The 21,865-nt window shown below is 32.5% G+C and overlaps 1 protein-coding gene and 1 pseudogene across 2 annotated transcripts in view; one reads left to right on the top strand and one right to left on the bottom strand.

The window, feature by feature from the left end:
• The window catches only part of LAMA2 (laminin subunit alpha 2), a 493,622-nt gene that overhangs the window by 238,144 nt on the left and 233,613 nt on the right, over positions 1 to 21,865 (bottom strand). The gene's annotated exons all lie outside the window — the stretch shown is intronic.
• LOC112474318 lies at positions 6,626 to 6,744 on the top strand (annotated as a pseudogene).

The following is a 21,865-nucleotide window of genomic DNA, read 5'->3' as shown; positions in this document are numbered from 1 at the left end:
AGATTGTATCATGTAAAGTCTACCATTACTATAACTTTTTGATTACATATAGATACAAAAGTATCAAGAGGTATGCACTGAGTAGTCCCCAAACGCAAGAAGAAATTCATGATATATTGTCATAGTTTTAATTATAAGAAGTACTAGGGAAAAGTGGTGGTATGAATAGATTTATAGCTATAAGACAAAATTAGGTGAATTTTTAATTAGCAACCCATTCTAAAAAAATATACTAATAAGAAACTTTGCTTCCTAGCTTAATCACGTAACTTATTTATTTAAAATAATAAATTAAGAATCAAATAACTAAGGAACATAAAACAAGCAAGAAATTTCAGTATTTCTAAAAAACTGATCGAATTGAACATATACTTTAAATGCATTAAAAAAATTCAAAAATGAGAGCAAAAAAGAACATCCAGGCAAAGTGTTCTTTACGCAAGGTAATTTGCATAATACATCTTAAACAAATTGATGCCATAATAGACATTTTTAGAGTTACGTTATATTTAACTAATGAGAACTGAAGAAATGTTAATGAGCATTATAATCATCAGGCAAGCACATTCATCATTTTATTAACTTTTTCTCGTATCTTATTTCATACACCTGACATTCAAGAAAATTTGATTATTTTTCTGGACCAAAAGAAATTCTATTATAAATTTAATTATTATTAGGTAATTCAACAAGCATATTTTTATACATGACTTGATGTTAAGCTTGGCTCTATGCAAAGCAAGTATAAATCTAAGGATATAGCAAAGGGAATAACATTTCTATTTTTGGTTAATTTATAATGACGTGAAAAGGTGTGGTGACGCAAAGTTTGTTCTTTTATAGAGGTGCTGACCTTGCACAACATGTGAAGGGGAAAATCAAGAGTACCAAAATGTCTTTGAATCACCTTGTTAAAATTACTGGCTCCTCACTGTGGCTTGATAAAAGCAAAACTAAATAATCCAAACCGTTGGCTACTCTAATAGCATAATAATTAGGAAGAACCCATCTTTTTGTCCACAAACTCTATATGCTAAAATACTTGATGTTTATTTTGTTCTAATTCAGTTGGTTCTAAGCTTCCCAGTCCTTGGAAATTTTCTTGCATGTCATTCATTTCAACCTGAGCATTCAATAGTGAATATAAAACTTGCTCAGATGAGTCAATAAGTCCTTATAAATGTTAGAATTATAAAATTACCTTTTTAACATTTCAGTTATGTTTCAGATTGTACTTCCAACTCTTTTAAATCATAAATTTATGTCTAAAATAAACTGCAGTAAAATAAGATTAACTTAATTTACTACATTTCATTCAATAAAAATACACAGGCTACTGAGATGAACTCAGTTGAGCTCATTGACATATTTTCTTTCCTATATACAATTTCATAAAGACACAATCAGTGATCAATTTTATGCTTTCTACTATATGACCAAGGTGGTTTAATGGTTGAATATTTAAAACACATTCTGTGTAATTGAATTTTCTAAATAGTATAAAAGAACATACACAATTGACAATGAGCATATTAGCTTTGACTTATTCACACTGAAATAGCTTAATTTAGAAAAAGTGTTGTTTTGCTTCTGCAATTGTTCATAAATTTACTCTCAAAATAAACATTTTGTTGCTTTAATAAAATTTGCTTATTCAATTTAAACTATATTCATGTTAATGGATTTTTTTTGTCACAAAATAGCTCTCACATAACATGTGTATGGAGAAGAGATGCCATTATTGCATTCTTTTTTCAACTTCTCATTTTTGTTATACTTTGAACATCCTGACTCTGTGATATAAGTGAAAAACTCAAAGAAGTCAGGAAAACCAGGTACCCTCTTAGGAGCTTCTATATAATACCGAACCACTAGATTAGTGGAATTATTATGATGAATGATTCACTTTTGGGGTTTTCATCTATATGTGTGGCATTATGTAGACATCATTTAAAATGGCTGAATATTTGAATATTAATTACGTCAGATTTTTTAATGATAACTATAGGGTATTTTTTGTTTGTTTGTTTAGTTTAGTTTTTTTTTTTTTTAAACATAATGCATGTATTCCCAGGCCTCACAAACCTATGGATAGAAATGAAGTCTCACTGACATTGGTGTCCATAAGAATCATTCCTAGGTCCCTTTACATCTCCAAAACAAATTTGTTCTCTTTGTTAATTGGCTGCCAGTGCCTATAGTGGAAATCCAACTTCATGCAAAGCTGCCCTTAACCCTCAGAATATCAAACCTGATTTTGGTCAGATGTGGAAAAAATGTTTTTTTTTTCCCTTCACTCTGTGTCACAATTTGTCTCACATTTTCACAAAAAATATCTCCCTCATTTCTGGTCCTTCACCTTTTTCTCTATTAATGTTAGGCTCTAAAACAGTTTCTAAAGGCCCTTCGAGAAAGGGAGAGGAGAAAAAGGGACAAATACCATGACATCATCTCCATTTATATTTTCCATCCCATTATTTCCTCCTGGTCATGTGCACAAAATAACTTCCACCTCCTTCTGCCCAAAGATACAAGCATCGATATATATTTTATTAGTTTCCCATTGCTATCCTAACAAACTTAGCAGCTGGAAGCAACACAAAATTCTTATCTCACGGTCCTGTAGGGAAGAATTCCAAAAAAGTCTCAGTAAGCTAAAATGGCTAAAATCATGGTGTTAGCAGGATTACAATTGTTTCTGGAGACTCTCGGGGAGAATCCATTTCTTTGTTCACTTAGATTACTGGCAGAATTCAGTTCTTGAGGCAGAACTGAAGTTCCCATTTCCTTACTGGCTGTTGGCTGATACCCATTCCCAGCTTCCAGAGGTTGTGCACATTCCTTGGCTGAGGAGATCCTCTATCTTCAAAGCCAGCAATGATGGACAGAGTCTCTTTCAGGCTTTGAATCTCTCCTTGCTCTTCCTCCATTATCACATCACTGTGACCTCCTTCTCTGCCTTCCCTGCCACTTTAAAGGCCTCATGTGAGTAGATCGGGCCCACCTGGATAATCCAGGATAATTTCCCCATCTCAAGGTCCTTAACCTTAATCACAATTGCAAAGGTCTGTTTGCCATGTAAAACTAACATAGTTACAGGTTCTGAGGATTAAGACGTGGACATATATGGAGGGGTCATCATTCAGTCTACCACACACACAAATCAATATAAAGAAATTCCTGAAGGTCACTAGCCACCAGCTCTGCGAACAGAATTTCAATCTGAATCAGTTGCTGTGATAATCATTTTAAAATGATAAAAATAAAACATTTAGGGGAGGAGAGGTATGGAGGGAGAAAAGGAACGTATATATTTAGATTTTGTTCTAAGATACAGGATGGCTGCACCATTTTCATGGAGCAACAAGAGTTAGCAGATTAAGTCATAATGTCCAGAAAAGGACAGCTTACATTGAAAATTCTGACAGGTTTCTAAAAGAACTGTAGCCTTTGCAGACACAGCTATAATAAGACCACATACTTTCTCTATATATCGAACGTCATTTTGCTGAGTTTCGAGCAGGAATAAGCTGAGATCTCCTCAGAATATAAATTATGTCAAAAGTACTAGTTAAACTCCAAAATAAATTAAGTAAAACTTAGAGTGACTTTTCTAGCCTAGCACGTATTGACATAAATTTGGACCACACTGTACATATGCTGAATGATGATAATATTCTGCCAAACAAGAAAATGTCTTTTTTAAATAGACATCTATATTTTTCAGGTTATTGAGCTGAAAGGAAAGAACATTGCATGATGTAGTTTCAATCAAGGGAACTTTAGTGACCACTATTATTTCTATATCATATTTTTATAATGGGATTTCAAACTCCATCTATATTATGTTGATATAGCAATGGTAACTACATAGAGACAGAAGATATCTATCCATTTATAAGTAAATGTCACTAAAATCTAATGATATGCCACTCGAGGAACTAAGAATTTTCTTTAAGTGGTTGAATCGTTTTATGTTTAAGATGCACTAAACAATATTTTGGAGGGCATACATTCCACTGGCTTGCTTATTATTAAAAAACAAAGAAACAAACAAAAAAACCCTAAGCTCTCAATTTTAGTCATCAATGTGAAAATACATAAGAAGGAAGTTCATAAGCAGTTTGAGGAACTATAGGACAAAGGAATAAGGTGCTTTTATGTCTACAGTGCTTCCTTAGCAGCCTGAAACTATTCAATATCAACACATAAGGATGAAAAGTCAACAACCATACTATAATATTGCAAAGCATGCCTCCATTCTCCTAGTAATAAGCACATTTTTATATTGTTTTCTATATAATAAGGATAATGATAATATACACTTTAGAGCATGGTATGAAGATCAAATCAAATAATGTAGATAAAATAATTAGTACCATGCCAGGTATACATGCAAACACAATATATTTCAGATATACATATGAATACTCAACACATTTCAGTTATTGCTATTATTAATGTATCTAAGAAATAACACAATTATTTAAATGACTCAAAAATTCTTCTGCGTCCAGTAAAGTATAATTTCAAAATTTCTTTTTCTCTATTTTCCTTGGTGACATATTTGGTACTGGATATAACAAATAGATGATTAGCTTGGGTTTTGTGTTTGCATAAGTATTTTAATGTTACATAAACCAACTTTGCTTTTGGGGGCATGCAGAAAAAAGTCCATTTCAATGAAGAAAATGCAATGAGATTAAAAACCTGTCAAAGACTACATACTGTTCCTTTAATTCTGGTGAAGTGCTACTACTATTTAGTGTCTGGGCACCAAGGATACTAAATATTTTCTAATGCCTTATGTAGTCCCATAAAACTAAGACTTGTCTTACCTAAAATATTAATAGTATTTTAGAAGGAGAAAAACTTGAAAATTGTTATGTTCTGAGGATATTCTATCAGCATCTTGAACTCTATAACCAATAACTTTAATCTCTCCTTTGCAGACAATCTCAACTCCCTTCCCCCTCTCTAGTTTTATTGTATTCCCTTGGCTAAACCACACCCTAGCTGAATCTAACTCTACCTTCTCTGTACCTGTAACTGTTGAGCTGGACATAACCGAAGAAACACATACCACCTTCTTGACTGGCCTTGCTTCAAATTCATGCCTACTAAACTCATATGGTTTCTTAATATTGTTCTTTAATATGGTCTACTTTCTCTTCTATGTTTCTGAAGGCCATTTCATACTTTTTCCTCTCTTCTGGAAACTCCAAAACCCTCTTCCCATATCCTCATGCTCAACTGTTCTCTATTTTTCTAAGAATATAAAGGCCAACAGAAGAGAACTTCAGTACTTCTCAGTGCTGCTTCAATTCATGTGCAAGTATATGTGTCCTTATTTTCTTCCTAGAAAAAGGAGTCTAGGCTTGCTGTTTCCAAATCCTCATTCTCTCATAAATCCACTCTAGTCAACTTTCTGTTCCCATCATGCAAACTGAAAGTGAACTTTTCAAGGTCACCAGTAGCATCCATTGCTAAATCCAATTATCAATTCTTATTCCTTATCTTATTTGCCTTATCAGTAGCATTTGACAAAGTTGAGCACTCTTAACTCAATTGGCTTTCAATACGCCACTCTACTGGTCTTCCTTCGAACATTCTGGCCACTCCTTCCTAGTCTCCTTTCTAGTTCCTCCTCATTTCCCTAACCTCTAAGTGTTGGAATCCCATAGGGCTCGACCCATAGATGTCTTATGTCTCTTTACTCACATTATTGTTTATCACATTTAGTCTCCAGGCTTAAATGACAACTGTATTAATGATTAAAACATTTTTTATCTTTAGTCCATATTCCCCCCCACCACCATCATTGAACTTCAGACTTGCATGACAATTATCACCTTAACATCTCCCCCTTAGATATCTAAAAGGCAATTCTAACTTAATAGAACCATCTAGGCTGATCTCCTGACCTCCCTCCCAAAATATGCTCTTCCCAGTCTTATTCATCTAAGTAAACGACAATTCTATTTTTTCAGTTGTACGGGCCCATGAATTTACAGTCATTTTTGACTCTCCTCTTTATTTCATATTCCAAAAATTGTCAGCACATTCTTTTTGGCTTTACCTTTAAATATCTATCTATCTATCTATCTATCTATCTATCTATCTATCTATCTATCTATCTATACAGAATCAAATTACCCTTCATTACCTCCACTACTACTACTCTAGTCCAACCATCACATCTACTGACACAACAATTACAAAGCCTCTGGTCTCCCTATTTCTGCCCTTGTTCCCTTTTAGTCTGTTCTCAATGTAACAATCATATTGACCCTGTTAATGTTATGTCAGATAACTACACTTTTTGCTCAAATCACTCCAATAGCTTTCCATTTCACCGTGAGAAAATGTAAAGACATTACAATGGCCTGAAGGCCTACAATAATTTCCCCCTCCCTATCTCCTCCTAATTTCCCCCTCACTCACCCCATCCTGAATGTTTTTTTTTAACATGCCAGACATATTCATATCTTAGGACGTCTGCAATTTCTTTCTTCTAAGACCATTTTGACCAACATAGCCATACAGTTTGACCATCACTCTTCCTATCCCTTTCATGTTCTATTTTTCTCCTTAGCATTTTAACCATCGAATATATTATATTTTAGTCTACGGCTATGCTACCCTGAACAAGCCTGATCCCATTTGATCTTGGAAACTAAGCAGGGTCAGGCCTGGTTAGTACTTAGATGGGAGACCACCTAGGAAGATCAGGTACTGTAGGAGTAAAAAAAAAAAAAAAAAAAAGGGATTATAAACTGACAAGGTCTTTGCAATCTGTGAGGTCGACCAAAGGTTGCCTCACCTAAAAAAATAAGTAAGTAAGTAAGTAAATAAATAAATAAATAAATAAATATTATTTTATGTACTAACCTAATTAATTTTCTCTCTTCTAACTAGAATGTTAGCTCCGAGAAGGCAAGGTTTTTGTCTCCTGGGTTCACTACTCAGAGACTACAAAGTTTCTGACAATTGGCAGATGTCAGTAAATACATAAATCAGTCATCGAATGGTAATTATCAATGGTAATTCCCTGAAGTGTCTGTGTTGAGCACTTAAGACTTTATAATGGCATAATTAAGCACAATAGAAGAATACTATATAACTAATAGGAGAGTGAAAGCTGCAGTTGAAAAGATGTTAATTGTGCATGAAAAATAAACTTAATCTATTTCATAGATTTTTATTAGGGCTAGATTTACTGCACTACTCAGTTTTCTGGAGCAAGGGTCTCTAGACTTTTGGTTTTACAATTTATCAATAAAAATTTCTTTTAGGGTATATATATACAGACATATGAGAGGGTATATATACATGTATATACCCGCACACACATACACACATATATCTACACACTCTATATATCTTTGTATTTATATATTATATAATGTGTTATGACATTAACATATTATGTTTATTAAAAAGCAAACATTTAAAAGTATGAGAAATACACTTGTAAGAAATATTTAATTTAATTATTGATATAAACTTTTTCTTTACTCAACAATATAATAGTTTTTCATAATTAAATATAATTTTCTAGTTTTGAAAACCTTGGCTTACTACTCAGTGATATTACCAAGTATTAAAAATTTAAGTTCCGTTTCTAGGTTCAGTTTAATACTTGGTATTAATGGTTTTCATAGCTTAAGAGATACTACAGACAAAAAGTGCAAAATATATACAAATAATAATTTTAAAAACCATTATAAAAATTCCATCATTAGATGAGCATATTAAATTATGATATTATGTTTTAATCCTGTCAACTAATTGTCTTAGGTTCTGGTTGAAATTTGGCTAGTAAATTTCTTTATAACTGGTTGCACTTGGAAATTATTTGGAAAACATGGCATTTTAACATGTATTTTAAAGAGTTTCAAAGCTCTTTGAAACTTTGTGTCCAGAAACCTTTAAAAATAGGTTAGACAATTCTGTTTTCTACTTCCAAAGTGCAGAAAGCATATTTGTGGTTGATAGGCTAACATTAATTTGAGTCACAAAATAATAGAAACTTTCTGAACAACTGCTTTCAAAATTGTTTCTGTATAATAAAAGCTGTTTTTGCAAAACAATTAATTTCTCACTCATTGGCCAATTTTTTTTCAGAGTTGATGTTGTCATTACTTTCACTCCATTGTGTGACTAGGAAAAAGCTCTTATATACAGCAATGGTAAGCATTAGTATTTTCTTGTTCTATCCTTATACTTGCATTGTCCATTCTATATTCACTGTAGGTTTTTGAAGAGATGTGTTAATCCATGTGTTTATTTGGTAAACTTTCATTAGGTAATAAATAAATAAATAAATAAAACTAGGTGATATAACTCATAAATCAAATTGTTGAGCAAGATTAAAGTATAATATTTATTATACTTTAAAGTATGATATTTAATGAACAAGTGATGTTACCACTATAAATTCCTCACCTTGTAAATGCTAATTTCTCTCTCAAAACATCTTACACATGGTACCCCACTTTTTCTTTCTTATTTTTTAGATTAAATAAAATCTGTATGTAGAAGTCCTAATGTTCCTCCGACATGCACCTCTAGAGATCACACATTTCCTGGGTTCTTGAGATTGATGACTTTTTTTTACCAGTGTATTTTGATATACATGATTTAAGGTAATATTAGTTTTAAGCCAAACTCATAAAAACTAACAAATTACCAGAAATTCTTGAAGAAAAATTTGACAAATCTCTACTAAAAAGAGGTACTGTTAAGATATAGTACCCTGAGGCCTTATATATAAATATTTAACAATAAGTGATAACTGATTTTAATACAAATTTCATTTTAAATATATGTGTAAGTGCAAGCATCTTCAAATAAAATATTATCTTTCTATATTACTTTATTCAAAATAAAATATAAAAAAACACAAATGTTTCAGAAGTATAAATTCATCTTTTCTCCAATTTAAATGCTTTCTATATTTGGAGCACCATAATTCTATCATTTATTTTATCTATGACTAGATGAGAATTTTATAATGGCCAGGATCTCTTCATTATAATTAAGTTTCAGAAAGTACCAAATTATAATAGGCATTTAATAAATGTTACTGAAAATGAGAAAATCATTATTTTAACTTGGAGCCTCTTGCTATTTTGCATTCTGGGAGTAGTTCACATGTAATCACAGTTTCCCCTAGAATTTTAACAACTAAATATGCTTTAGACTGTTTTCAAGAAAGGCTTTATAATTTGCACATGTATGTTTAATATATAGCAAGCATTTAAAACCCAGATTTGTACAATTCAATTGGATGCAGTAAATATGGTCAAATAGCTATGCTAAGGCATCATGGAGAGGTAGGGTCACCACAATATGAATAAAATACTTTTCCTCCCATAAGGAAGTTTAAAGTCAAGAGGAGGAAAAACACTACACAAATGAATCATTTTCATGATAAAATAATGACATGTCATTATTTTATTACAGATATTATAAAAGTATACTTGTGTTTTTGATATATTGAGTTAATTGTCATGCTATCTGTGGTAATAGCAAAGCTGCTCTTAATGTCATCTGTAATAATGAATTTGGGGATATTATCTGTCTTAATCTAGTTTACACTTTACATTTTAGTGCTTTAAGCCTTGATTCATTACTCACAGTTTGTGCACATTCATTAAAATATGTCATGATTCTATGGCAACAATATTTGGTGTTTCTGATACTGAGGCGGAGAAAAGAACTATTAAATCTGAAGAATTCTGGAGATGTGAGCCAAGAGCTTTTGGCTTTAGGCTAGTGCTAGCTGGCCTACAAGTAACAATAATCTCTTCCTCTGTGCACTTCTAAGCAGCAAAAAAAAGATACTTCTTGACTCTGCTAGGTTTTCGTAGTATCTTCAGGACCACAAACTACTGGCTACTGGCCCAAGCTTATTTTTCTTAATGGACTTGGAAAAATATTTTGTGAAATTTCACAAGATACATTTGTATCTGAGCTTCAGAACTACATCTTCAAATTATAGAGGCTGAACTGCCCCACGCCCATAAATAGAATGCTGTCTTTGTCTGTGTATGACAGCTAAAGTTGATTACACCCCAAAGTTTCTCAGAAACTGACATTTGTTTAAATTTGTCTTCATTTTTCTCTATAAACAATATTCAAAAGGGTCTCAACTAGATCTTTAAACAATCTTATTTCATAGGAAGAAATGGTATTTTAAAAGAGAAGAAATCTAAATTTACTCACAACTTGGTGACAGATGATCTTTGTGAAAAGCACAAAGAGAACATTTACAGGAGAAAGATTCTTGGAGGTAAAGTAATGTATAGCTCTCCATATTACTATGGTTGTCTTATTAAAGGTGGTTCGTTCTGACACTCATTTTCTAATTTAAATGAAAGGCTGAATTCTACCCAAAGGAGAGTAAATAATTGCCAGAAAGATTTCTAAAATTGACCAAATGATTTGGTATTTGGTATTTGGAATTCATGTGCATTCACATAATTAACATAATTACAGACCTAATAGACATGAACTGATTATAGAAACCATATTTTGCAACTTGTACACGAAACGAAGTAATTTACGTGTTTAAAATTCTTTAAAAAGATATATATACACATACATATAATTAACGTATAGTTGCCATACAATATTATGAATTTCAGTTACATAGCGTAGTTATTCAACATTTATATATACCTTACGTAGTGATCACCATAAATGTACTAATAATCTGTCATCATACACAGATATTATACTATTGACTATATTCCCTATGCTCAATATATATTTTGATTTCAAATATGCTCTCTATATTTATCAGTATTTTAAAAACATAATTATACAGCTTACTTTCCTCCTCCAAAATCTAATTTTAAAACAAAAGCTTAACACATGTTTAGGTATAGTATTTGTTTCTGATGATTACAACCTCTTTAAAGTATTCTCAGTAATGTTAAAGTATTTTCTAATTGTGCAACAAAAGTCATGTATTATAAATAGAAAATTTAGAACTACACTTTATATTAGTGTTCTTTTATTATTTATTAAATTAATATTCACTGTATTAATAAATCAAATAATAATTTATATTAAAAATAAAAATGGATCTCATATATCCCTCCATAATTCAACACTAACTAGCATTTATCATGATAAAGACCTCTAGTTGGAATGTAGATTATTACATAAACCCAAGAAAATGTCTTTTGTATTTCAACCATTAATTAATACATATTTGTAACATAAAATTATTACATATTATAGAAGAGTAAAAAATCTCCTATTGCAAAACTAGTTCAAGGCTATTCAGAGAACCACATGTCTCCATCTTCCTTCCAAGGAACATCATTTTAATTATAAGAATTACTTAATATTTATATAATGTGCCAGAATATGCTCTAGGGAGCCCTAATGTATGAAAGACATGTTTTGCCCTCAAGCATATCGTTGTCTTCTCAAAGTGACATGAAAGTAAAGAACAGTTTTCATATAATATATACAATAGAGATTTCATCTCTACAAAGATGTTTACTCTGTAAAAGATAGCTGAATGTTACTGTAGTTGTATAACCCGGGAAAATCTTCCAGATATGAGGCAGTACTTTAAGTCAAAAGCTTTTCTGTTAAGATAGATTTGCAGCTAACATACTATATATAATCCTTTATGAATCTATTGGGAATAAAAAGTATCTGATTTAAAAAGTCTTTTGGGACCCTACTGAGTTTTTTAGATGATAAGCCTTACATAGATTTTGTAGACACCATTTTACCCATAACCTTGAGATGAATAGATTATGGTTCTCAGAAGAAAGCTGAGAATTTTCAAGATATTTATTACACCTAGAGCAACATAATTAATTTCTCAGTCATGTGAGTCTATCTATCTAAAGGAGAAAATAGTATGGAACTTAATTATTTTATTATATACCAGCAATGAAAAATTGAATTTAAAATTAAAAACACAATATCATTTATACTAACACCTTCCAAAATGGAATGCTTAGAGATTGATCTAACAAAACATATCAAGATTAATATGAGGAAAACTATAAAATTTTGATGAAATGAAGAACTAAATGGAAATATATTTCATAATTATGGATAGGAATATTCAGTATTTTTAAGATATCAGTTATTCCAAACTCATTCCTTAGATTCAATGCAATCCCAATCAAAATCCTAGAAAGTTATTTTGAGGATTTCAACATACCGATTCTAAAGTTTATATAAAGAGTCAAAGACCCAGCATAGCCAGCAAAATGTTGGAGGACAAAGTCAAAAGAATGACATTATCCAATTCCAAGACTTTTTATAAAGCTACAGTAATCAAGACAGTGTGGTACTGATGAAAGAGTAGACAAATAGATTAATGAAACAGAACAGAGAGCCTAGAAATAGACCCACACAAATACACTTATATGACTTATATGATTTTTAATGAAGGAGCAAAGGCAATTCAATGGAGAAAAAAGTCTTTTTGACAAATGGTATATATTCTGAATATCCACATGCAAAAAAAAAAAAAAAAGAAAGAAAGAAAAGAAAGAAAGAAAGAAAGAGAAAGAAAGAAAAAAGGAAAAAAGAATGTAGACATAGACATTACACGCTTTATAAAAATTTACTCAAAATGGATGACAGAACTCAAAACAGATCTCATAAAACATAAAAATATAAAACTCCTTGAGGATAACATAGGAGAAAATCTAGATGACATTAGGTTTGGTGAAGACATTTTAGATATAATGCCAAAGTAATAATCTGTGAAAAAAATTGGACTTGATTAAAATTAAAATCTGCTCTGCAAAAGGCACTGTCAGGGAAATGAGAAGATAAGCCACAATTTGAGAAAAAAATATTTGTAAAAGATGCATCTGATAGAGACCTTATGTACCAAATATACGAAGAACTCAACTCTCAATGATAAGAAAACCAATAACCCAGTTTAAAAAATGGGCAAAAATCTGAACAAAGAGAGATCCTCACCAAAGACTGTATACAGATAGCAAGTAAACATATGAAAAGATGCTCTACATCATACATTTTTAGGGAATCACAAATTAAAACAATGAAATACCACTACACACATATTAGAATGCCTAAAGTCCAAAACACTGAGAACAAATAACTGACAAATATGTGGAGCAATTGGAACTCTCATCATTGTTGGTGGGAATGCAAAATGGCACAGCTATGTTGGAAGGACACTTTGGCAGTTTCTTACAAAATTAAACATTCTCTTCCTATATGATCTAAAGAATTTGAAAACTTAAGTCCGCACAAAAATCTATGTCCACATACAAACCTGCATAGATGTTTATAGCAGTTTTATTAATTATTGCCAAAACTTGGAAGCAACCAGATGTCATTTAATAAGTGAATGGATAAACTATGGTAATCCAGAAAATGCAACGTTACTCAGCACTAAAAAGAAATGAGCTATCAAGCCATGAAAAGACAGAGGTATATTATGATTAAATGCATATTACTAAGTGGGAAAAAAAATGTGAAAAAGGCTACAAACTGTATAATTCTAAATACATAACATTCTAAAGAAAGCAAAACTATGGAGACAGTAAAGAAGATAATGGCCTATCCCATCTTTGTCACTTTATTTAAACAATTTTAAATCGTCGTGTCTGCTCAGGGGTTACAGAGTGATAGAAAGACAGCCAGACCTAAGACATCATAATAAAGATTACAAATGGTTTAAAATGCATACCCTTCTCTCGCAGATAATATTTTACAATCTAAAGACTAAACAGCACCAAGTCATACACTTAAATTAAAAGCTACAGCTGACTAAATATTATTGTATCTGTTTATTTTATTATCTTGAAAGACAGCTGCTTCCTAAGTGAAAGCAAATTAAACTTAGTTAACAAACTTCTTTAATTTGATGGCACGAACTCTAAATCGATGTTTGAAAACAAGTGTCACAACTTTAACTTCCCTTGACCATAAAGTAAATAGCCTACTCTTTTTTATGTCTTGCATAGAAAAATGGAATGAAATCTGCAGTGTAAGTCAGGGAGTCATAAATCTAATGTCAGCCTGTTCTCTGGAGAAGCAGTATATCTTTTTTCAAGCAACTTAATCTCTTCCGGTCTGTTTTCCACATTCCATTTCATGTTCTCTCAACGTGCAAAACAGATAAAGACACTGGTTTGAGAGAACGAGATGCTCCCTTTCCGCTCCTTCCTACCTCCTGTCCTAGCCCAGGAGGACCACACAGAACTCAGTGTGAAAACCATGTAATAGAATACTGCTCAAGTTCTTTCCAATTCTGAAATTCTTTGTTTCTATGTAAATATCCAAAACATCTTAACTTCCTCTCAATCGACAAAGAACAAGATTTTTACCCAAACAATGGTGCTCAGGCTCAGAAAATTTGAGGGCTGGAAAAGAATTTGGCAGATTATTTAGGCTGTCTGCCTTGCTCTGAATGGATGTGGCCTTAAATGATCCCAGAATATTTGTTAAAGTATTTAGAAAATCCAAACAGTCACTTTTGAAGAAATTCCAACCAAGCAATTGCTGTAAGTTTTTAATTTTTTTAGGAGAATTCTACCTATATTTTCACTTTACCTTATATGGAAACATAAATAATTACTATTCATACAGAATATTCATGTATTCACTCAACAGGAAATTATTAAGCTCTTAATGCCATCCAGAACAATCTGCTGTATCCTAGAGGTACAAAGATGAACAGAATCCAGTTGCATTCGAGAACTCTCAGTTCAGGTTGGAATTTTCCTGAATGCTGGGAGGTGGGAGGTCTCAGAGTAATTGCATAGGGAAGGCCTAGCTCAGCCTGTCCTGAGAAATGGGGTCATCGAAAAACTTTCCCATAGAAGTCAATACTTGAATTGCATTTTGAAGTTCATGAAGAGAAGTTAAGTCACTTAACAAACAGAAATGTTCTCAGACAAAAGGAAACTGAGATAGAAAAGTATGAGAGCATAGAATATATATGAGCGTTTGAGTGGCCGGTCCACAGGGTTCCTGCCTGAGCTGCAAGTCCAGAATGGTCTCAGAGATTTCATTGTATCCTTATGACAGTGGAGTTTTAAACTGGGGACTGAATTTAAATTTTATAAAGATCTTCACTCATCAGGCATGTGAATAAAGTAGTATTAGATTGTGGATGCCAGAATTAGAAAGAAAATTAGATGGCGTTTTCTGAAATCTAGGTAAGGAATGGTCTGGGCTGAACACCAACTGCTCAGTGTCTTGAATCATTTTAGTTGCTTTGCTCTGACACATCCCACATTTTCTGTGGCTGGGCTTATGTATCATTAATGCATTGGGATATGAACAATAGCTGAGAAACACTTTTTTTTTTCTTTTCAACTGGTGTCAAGTAGCTGCTTTACCATACTTGCAGTTTATTATTTCATTGTTAGTAGTCAGCTGATTATGTGATTCTATTTGGTGTTAGGATCATAAAATTTCAATCTGCAGGAGACCTTCTAATTCACCTGGTTTGTTTTCATACCAGGTTTCTCCAAAACCTAGGTTTCTTTTGGGGAAACCACAGATGAAGCCACAGGGATATAAAGATAAAAGTCCCTAGTCCTGTCACCCAGCGTAACCAGAACCAGACCTGCCGGTCCCTGGATCAGTGCCATTCCTGCCTCCCATTGTCACCAATACCAGACCTGTCACCCACTTGAACCATTTTTCTTCTTTTTGCATATTCTAATTAAGACTTTTATCTTTAAAATAAGTTTTGTTGCTAAAATTATTACTTCTCCTTGCCCTGCATAGCTTCACCAGTGAAAAAGTGAGGCCCAATGAAATTAAGGATCTTCTTGTGTTTATACTTGGATAGTGGATAGCAGAACTCAAACAGCAAAACTGTTAACACATATTCCAGAAGAGCTGGAACCTCTTCTAGTCTCTGCAACTGTCCCTAACCCCCATGTAATGTTCTAGTCCTGCCAAGTTTCCTCATTCCAAATATTAATAACAGTACATTTTGGACTTCCCATTAAAAAATAGAACAGTTACTTTCTAAGATAAATCTTCTTCTTATGTGAATGTGTATACTTTTTTGTGTTGTGTGTATTTCTGTTTATAACAGATTGATAAATAGATTTGGGCTTACGTATTTCATGGTGGCTAACAAAGGGGTATTCTAGGATTCCCTTGTATAAGCTAAACTATTGAGTAAGAAAGTCAACCTCTGAATTCAGACTAAGGCAGGCTGCAAGATATTTATTTATTTATTTAGCTTTGGAAAGTTTAAGTCTCAGAAATCATCGAAAGATACTTAATTGATCATTAGCAATTTTAAAAAGTAATAATAAAAAAGTACCCTCAAATTTTTATGGGTAAAAAGCCACTTGGGGAGGTTGTTAAAAATGTATATTTCTACACATTTCTCCCAGATCTTTTGACTGACTGAATCCAGGATAAGGGTCAGTGATTCCTAGATTCAATAAAGATCCTAGACGATTCTAAATGAGACTGTTGTAGCTATAATCAGAATTTAAAAGAAGAATTAGATTAATGCTTCTGCCGAACTCCTTAACATGGCTTATCTCCTTTAAGTAAAAATATTGCACTACATGAGTCAGGGACGTAGAATCACACTTCAGCTCTGCTCAGTCTTATGAGATCAAGCTATAATGGTGTTCATTCCCAGAATAGTTTAACTTTTCCTTAGCCTAAATGTCTTTTACTAGGCACAAAGTTCATGCATTTGGCACAACAGAAAATTATTTTTTTCAAACACTTATTCCACCCATCATCATCTAAATAACTGCTAAATGATGAAATACATTAAATTGCTCTATTATTTTCTGTGTAGTTTCAAGAGTTTCTAACCAAGAGCAAAATTAAGATTAAACACTAACAATTAAATTTTATCACTACACATTTTAAAAGAAAAGGAAAAATAAAGCATTTTGACTTTTATGCAAAATCATTATATCTTAATTTAAAACTACTTGACATAAGAAGAACAAGTTCTATTCACTTTTTTTTTTTTCTTGTGATGATGAGTAAAAATAAGCTTAAGGCAGTAAATGGCCACAGGGGCCTTTAATGGCCTGCAAAGCTTTTTGCTTGTGGATTATTTCTAGTTCCATTTCATTATAAAGAACTATTCAGAACACACAGGCTGATCACTTCAAATCCAGCCTCAGATGAAAACTGGAGAAAAGGCATTTACTCTACAACCAGACCACCTCTGATAGATTTGGACTACAAGAGAGAGGGCCCCATATATAGTTACTTTCTAAATCAAAATACTTGAAAAAATTAATTTATATAAGCAGATTCTTCTTATCCTTTTTTCTTTCAAACTCTAATCATTTTTCCCTTTCCTTCCTTCGTTCAATCTCAGTGAATGATACCACCATTCCAGTTTTCAATTTGGTGCTTTCTTCTTCTTCATCCCTCCCTCCCTCTTTCCTTCCTTCCTTCCTTCTCTTCCTTCCTGCCTTCCTTCCTTTCTTCCTGCCTGCCTTCCTTCCTTCCTTTCTTCCTTCCTCCCTTTCTCCCTTCCTCCCTTCTTCTCTGTAGGGAACCTTTCTAGAATTTTAATGAAACAATATCTGACATCAAATTAGGCCCTGTTGGAATTAATAATAATAGCTAATACTGAGTGCTTATTATTTATCAACCACTGTCTTGGGTGCCATATATTTGTTAATTCATTTAATCCTCAAGATAACTCTGTAAAGTGGGTATTATTATGTCCAGTTTACACATGAGGAAAGCATGACATAGAAAAACTAAGTAACTATACTACGATCACACAGTTATTGTCTGTAAGAACTAAAGTCAACACGATTCCCTATTTTTGTGTTAAAAATTGCTGGGAGCAAGCATCATTTCTAACTCTTATTTTTAACAATTCTACAAACATACTCTAAGAAAATCTGGTTCCTGGACAGTGATTCATCTAAACTACGTTACATATAGACTAATTGCTTGTTCTTCAACATTTGATCCAAGACTCTTGACTCATACTTGTGACAAATCCAAGGCTATGATATAAATTCTGCCCAGCTGCCTGCCTTAAATGCAAGATCTGTCTTAAAAGCACCCAGTCTTTCCCCTTAAACACATGAATAGCTTCCTGAGACACTACTAAGACTCTTTCAAGGTGGCTGGTGCTCCGTTTACTAAAGTAACTTCACAAACGTAGTTTTACTTGGTCAACAGGTTTTTTCAAGAATATATTTGGAAAGTTGGCGGCTGACATCTGTCTAATACTTAAGAGGAATTATAAGATTGTATTTTTTTAATAAATACAATAAATAACTCTTTTATAATTCTCCTCGAAACAAAAAACCACTATAGCAGAAGAGAAAAATTGATATCAAACTTCAGGAACTACTTAAAAGAATTTTTGACATTACCTTAAAATAAAAAATCAAAAACTAAAGTATTTACACTTGTGTGATTCTCAAACCAATAATCTTTACAAAAATTCTCTACATATAAAAAGGAGTCGCTGAGTTGTTCCCCCAACTCACATCAAATATAAGGGATTTAATAGGATTAAATTAATTTAAAATACAGAGTCTGTATATTACAAACATCTTCAATATAAGAAAATATTTTTATTCTGAAATTTTACTCAATTAGGAGGACCAACAAGAATGAAAAATTTGAACATTGTAAACAGCAAACAAAAACTAAAAGAAAAAAAGCAAAACTTCATTATCTCAGAATGATGTAGCTGGGAAGGAGTTCTTCCTAATAAAGGAAATGTCACATGGTGTATATTCCGGGTGTGAGCACACAGTGCATAAGGGGGTCTCGTTTCTTGGGAAATAGCTGTAAATATATTCATCTGAGTAAAACAATCATCTGTGTCTAGCCATGCATGCTCTCTGCTCCCGTGGCTGTCACTGCTGTCGATCTGGAGTTGAGAGGTAATGGCCTCATGATTCACGGAAACTGCTGAAGTGTGTACTCAGGCTTCAGTTGGAGAGATGGGTTCATTTATCATCATAATAAGCTATTACCATCGAGAGGTCACAACTCATTGAAGAGACAGTCAGCCTAATTGGCTCAATTCCGTTAGCTTTTGACGTGCCTCAAGGAGATAAGCACTTTTTCGCAGGTAATTTTCAATCACCCAACAAACTACCTGTTTAATAATTCATCACATTTCTGATTGGGGTCTTATCGCATAGCTCCTTTTTCCATGTGGCAAATGTTGGTTTTTAACTACTTGGAATTTCAGACCCAGGTAATAGAAGGAGAGCTTCAGAAAAAGTAAGGTAAGAGAACATTTGCTTTGACTCCAGTACTACTATTGGAAGTGATGAGAACATCTCAGGAATAAAAATTTAAGCTTAATGCTTCCCCAACAGGCCCTGCTGACAATAACAGAATTATCTGAAATTATCAGGAAAGATAAGATTGCTACTCAAATCCTTATGATTAATTAAGCATGCCAATCAATTTTTAGCTTATAAGATCAGGGCACTTAATATTTATTGAGTGATCATGTCAAAGCAATAATTTTTACAACAAAGTCTAGAATAGAAAATTAATAGTTTGTAATAGATTAAACTAAAAATAAAGGCTGTTCTAGTTAAAAGACCTCATTTTACAAATTTGATAATATTCTGTTCTTGAATGAAGCAATAGACAGCCTCTAAGGCAAACTCACCTCAATTCAAATGTTAGTTGTGACTAACATTTAGCCATATAACCTTATAACTACAAATATATATTACACTTCTCCACTATTTTCTATACAAATGATGGTCAGATATACACTATTCTGCTTCTAGGTTTAATTACTTAACCATATACCTTGGATTATTCTATTTTAGTATACAAAGAACTGCTATACTTATTCAAACTTACAGTTTTATAGTGTTAGATTGCATGTATGTACCAAAATTCATTTAATGAGTCTCTCAATGATAGACATTTTTTATGACTATCACAGACATTTATGAATGAATAAGTTAATATTTCACATGTTTGTATATATCTGTAGGATACATTCCCAGAAGAGAAATAAGTATATGTGCATTTGTAACTTTGGTGATTTCTAAATTGATTTTCTTGGATTGCATCAATGTATAACCCTACTACCAAAATATAAGGATCTTTGTTTTTTTAAAGTCTCCATAATAGTGTGCTATCCATTTTGCTGTCTTTCCTCAGATAGATGACAAATGATTCTCAGGTAGTATCATATTATGTGTCAGGTTGAACATCATTTTATATATCGAAGAGCCATTTGTATTTTCTATGAACTATTCATTCTTATCTGTTGCCCATTTTTCTGCTAGACTGTTGACTTTTCTCATCAATTTCTATAATCATTTGAGATACCAGAAAGATTAGCCTTTTATTCACTATAAATTATAACAATGAAAATTATGAGATTTTTAAAAATTTATATTTTACTATTTGTATTAGTTTTCTAGGGCTGTTATTACAAAGTACCACAAAATGATTGTCTTAAATAACAGAAATTCATTGCGTTACAGTTCTAGAGACTACAAGATTGAAACCAAAATGTTAGCAGGGTTGGTTCCTTTGGAGGGCTGTGAGAAAATACTCTGTTTTAGGTGCATCCTTGGCTTGTAGATGGCTATCTTCATGTTCGCATGGCATTCTTCTCATAAAAGTGTCTCCAAATTTTCCCACCAGCCATATTGTGTTGGGATCCACTTTCATGACCTCATTTTTAACTTGCTACATTATAACTTCAGGGTATTGATTTTGTTTATTATGTTTATGAAATTGATTTCTCTAATTAGTTATTGATGGGCAAAATCTCAAATTCCTTTTAATACTAGATCTTCAGTGAAACACTAATAATAAGATACTTATATCATTTGCTTGGAAAGACATGAGGTGATGCTTGTAAACTTTATTTTAGTATCTTCAACATAAAGTGGAAAACACTCTGGAGGCCTCTCAAAAAGCTAGAGAACAGATTTAATTTTTCAACTTGCTGAGAGCTATTTAAGTCATATACTCTACTTACTTGCTAAAATTAACTCTGTGATTGCCCAGATTCTCTGTCAGATAGCAATAAATAGGCAAGGGATAAAGTGTTTTTTAATAAATGTCTTTTATTGATATAAGACTACCTCCGATATAAATTACTATAGAAATTCACAAAGCAATTGACATTTATTGAACAACTTCTGTGGGCTAAAGACATTTTTTAGAACTGCACATTCTGAGTGGGTGCTGGAACTCTCATTTTTCAGAAATGAAAGTAAGACTCAACTAAATTATGGGATATGTCTAAGATTACAAAACTAATAAGGTAGTGATTCAGCATTTGAATCAGATCTGTGAAAGGCATAAGAATCAAAACATTGAAAATAACTGACCAGGGCCTCCCCTTGCATAAATAATTGCTTTTGATTAATTCCCATAAAATTAAAGAGAGAAACAAATAATGTAGTTTGCTAATCCATGATCCAGATATCAAAAGATTGGTCCCTTCTGAGGGCTGTGAGAGAAAGGTCTGTTCTAGGCTTCTCTACTTGCCTTATAGATGGCTGTCTTCTCCCTGTGTCTTCAAACTATATACCCCTTATAATTATCTGTGTCCCATTCTTCCCTACCACCTTGTTTTTTCCCATTATTAACTATTAAAAAATAATAAACAAACAAAAACAGCATATAAACTATGCTCTATTCATGATAAGTTCAGAAATGGCATAATACTGTCCCACTAAACTACAACAGTTGGTAAGTCTGATCAATTGCAAATGATAGAAGTCAGAATATTGGGGCTTTGTCCCACAAGAACTTGAGCTAGTCTTTTAGAACCAGCAATGCATTGGTTCTCTATGGTTCTCCACTGAGCTGTACATGGAGTATGGCTATAAAGTGTTATTGAAAAGATTTTAGAAAAAATTTAAAAGTTTTA

The sequence above is a fragment of the Pteropus alecto genome, unplaced genomic scaffold (genome assembly GCF_000325575.1).
Source record: "Pteropus alecto unplaced genomic scaffold, ASM32557v1 scaffold79, whole genome shotgun sequence".
Taxonomy (NCBI): domain Eukaryota; kingdom Metazoa; phylum Chordata; class Mammalia; order Chiroptera; family Pteropodidae; genus Pteropus; species Pteropus alecto.
Note: the sequence above shows the minus strand (reverse complement) of the source record. Positions and strands in the feature narration are given on the sequence as shown.